This window comes from Colobus angolensis, unplaced genomic scaffold (assembly GCF_000951035.1).
Source record: "Colobus angolensis palliatus isolate OR3802 unplaced genomic scaffold, Cang.pa_1.0 Scaffold28, whole genome shotgun sequence".
Classification (NCBI taxonomy): domain Eukaryota; kingdom Metazoa; phylum Chordata; class Mammalia; order Primates; family Cercopithecidae; genus Colobus; species Colobus angolensis.
The window spans coordinates 5,826,783-5,829,889 of record NW_012116043.1 but is presented as its reverse complement, the minus strand read 5'-3'; the positions used below and the strand labels follow the sequence as shown (position 1 = coordinate 5,829,889).

Below are 3,107 nucleotides of genomic sequence, written 5' to 3'. Positions count from 1 at the left end.
TCACCCAGGCTGGAGGGCAGTGGCATGATCGCGCCTCACTGCAACCTCTACCTCCTGGGTTCAAGCGATTCTCCTGCCTCAGCCTCCCAAGTAGCTGGGATTACAGGCACATGCCACGACGCCCATTTAATTTTTGTATTTTTAGTAGAGATGAGGTTTCACGATATTAGCCAGAATGGTCTTGATCTCCTGACCTCAACTGATCCGCCCGCCTCGGCCTCCCAAAGTGCTGGGATTACAGGCATGTGCCACCATGCCCAGCCAGATTGGCAATTTCAAGTTCTTACAACCTATATGTACAGGATGGCTCATTTCTACAAAGCTGTCTTAAAGACATCCCAGTTAAAGAGACATTTGAAAGGGCACACACCTAGTAGACCCATAAAGGGCTCTTAGTCTCTAAGAAAGTAAGTGTTTTTTTGTTTTTTTTTTGAGACGGAGTCTTGCTCTCTTGCCCAGGCTGGAGTGCAGTGGCGCAATGTCGGCTCACTGCAAGCTCTGCCTCCTGGGTTCATGCCATTCTCCTGCCTCAGTTTCCCAAGTAGCTGGGACTACAGGTGCACGCTGCCACAGCCAGCTAATTTTTTGTAGTTTTAGTAGAGACGAGGTTTCACCATGTTAGCCAGGATGGTCTTGATCTCCTGACCTTGTGATCCACCTGCCTCGTCCTCCCAAAGTGCCGGGATTATAGACGTGAGCCACCACGCCCGGCCGTGAAAGTGTTTTAAGAGTCTAGATTTTGGCCGGGTATGGTGGTTTCCACTGGTAATCCCAGCACTTTGGGAGGCTGAGGCGGACTGATCACCTGAGGTCAGTAGTTTGAGACCAGTCTGGCCAACATGGTGAAACCCCATCTCTACTAAACGACAAAAATTAGCCGGGTGTGGTGGTGCGCACCTGTAGTCCCAGCCACTCAGCAGGCTAAGCCGGGAGAATCACTTGAACCTGGGAGGCGGAGATTGTAGTGAGCTGAGATCACATGACTGTACTCCAGCCTGGGTGACACAGTGAGATTCCATCAAAAAAAAAGATTCTAGGTCTCATGCGTTTAAGAAAACAGGGACCTGTGACTGTTACAGAGGGTAAAAAAACAGAACACACAGGACAATGGTTTTAAAAGCGCAGTCTACTTCAAAAAATAGGATGTGATGTCTCTCTGACATTGACGTGCTTTATGGGGTGCAAAGCAATAAGAAAATTATTTGGTAGGGGGTGCATCATCTCTCCACTTAAACTCACAGTCAAACTTAGAAAAAGTTCCATTGTTTACGTACTGCATTACTTAAATAAAAGATGAAAAGGGGCCGGGCGCGGTGGCTCACGCCTGTAATCCCAGCACTTTGGAAGAGCGAGGCGGGCGGATCACTTGAGGTGAGTTTGAGACCAGCCTGGCCCACATGGTGAAACCCCCTCTCTACTAAAAATACAAAAATTAGCTGGGCGTGGTGGTACACGCCTGTAATCCCAGTTACTCTGGAGGCTCAAGCATGAGAATCGTTTGAACCCGGGAAGCCGAGGTTGCAGTGAGCCAAAGTTGTGCCACTGCACTGCAGCCTGGGCAACAGAGTGAGACCCTGTCTCAAAAAAAAAAAAAAAAGAGGAGGAAAGGGACAATGTATCAAGTGTTTGCACCTAGCATACAGAAACACAGGGTTTTCCAAGTTTTTATTTACTTAAGGACAATCCTTAGGCTGGGCACAGTGGCTCATGCCTGTAATCCCAGCACTTTGGGAGGCCGAGGCAGGGAGACCACAAGATCAGGAGATTAAGACCATCCCGGACAACATGGTGAAACACCGTCTCTACTAAAAATACAAAAATTAGCTGGGTGTGGTGGTGCGCACCTGTAATCCCAGCTCCCAGGAGGCGGAGATTGCGATGAGCCGAGATTGTACCACTGCACTCCAGCCTGGCGACAGAGCGAGACTCTGTCTCAAAAATTAAAAAATAGAAGGACAGTCCTTTAAGAAGTTAATATTAGCCCTCAGAGACTAGGTTTCTGGATATTTGTATGAACCAACACCTTTTCTTCCAACTCCAACTGAAACAGGTACAAAGAGCACAAGGCAGAATAATCAAAAACAGATGGTGACAACTTCTCGATTGTGATGCATCTGAATTGAGACCTCTGGGTCACAAACAATTTCTACCACTGATAATCGTTTCAAACTGTTACTTTTTCACAAAAGAAAAAACTTGATATTTATTTGAAGCAAAAATTGATGGTAAATTCCATAGCAAACAGAGCCACTGACTACTCACGTACACACAGTAAAAACACTTTCTACTCAACTACGGAGTTTTCCGCTTTGGAGTTTTCTGCTTTAAAAAGTCCTGCCAAAAAAAAAAAAAAAAAAAAAGTCCTGCCAGTGGATATTCACAATGATTTTCTCACCATCATACAATCTCTTTCCGCAAAATAAAGAGGGCCTGGGGTCATGTCTTGACTTTTTATCTATAAGAAGTTGAAGAAAGTCAACACAAATCTAGAATATGAAAATAGTACCTCATGGTGTCTGTGGAATCGAGGCAGGCATCAGCTCATATATCCTGCCAGAAGCTGGGCAAACACTTTTAACAGCCTGGCTGTGAGGTCATGACGATGACCTCACAAACAGGAATTCTGATGGTAGTCGGCCTCTGGGCTGAAACCTCACCACTTTAAAGGAAAACCAGAGGGTTCTGTATCCCTGAATCTGGAGCTGATGACTCAAGAAATGTCCTTCTTCCTAAGAAATAATCCTCCCATCTGAGATTAGCAGCATCTAATCTCAGTTTTCTCCACTGCTGACCAGCATCAGCAACACAGGTAAGCAGAGAAAAGCACGTCCACCTAAATAGCTGAACACCAGTCACGTATGCATATCTGTATTACCTGCAAACTTCCAGTACGCAAGTTTTTCTTTTGATTCGGATCCAAACTTTTTCTTAGTGTTCTTTACTGGAAAATTGGTCTACATTTAAGAATCCCGGCCAGGCGCGGTGGTTCACGCCTGTAATCCCAGCACTTTGGGAGGCCAAGGCGGGCGGATCATTAGGTCAAGAGATCGAGACAACCCTGGCCAACATGGTGAAACCCCGTCTCTACTAAAAATACAAAAATTAGC

General features: G+C 46.0%; 1 protein-coding gene across 1 annotated transcript in view; it reads right to left on the bottom strand.

Annotated features, from left to right (window-relative positions):
• CLIP1 (CAP-GLY domain containing linker protein 1) overlaps positions 1–2,584 on the bottom strand; it is a 135,216-nt gene extending 132,632 nt beyond the window's left edge. Inside the window, exon 1 of the mRNA XM_011948489.1 lies at positions 2,507–2,584. The gene's annotated coding sequence lies outside the window, so the exon portion shown is untranslated. The remainder of the gene's footprint in view (positions 1–2,506) is intronic.
• Between the last annotated feature and the right edge of the window lie 523 nt (positions 2,585–3,107).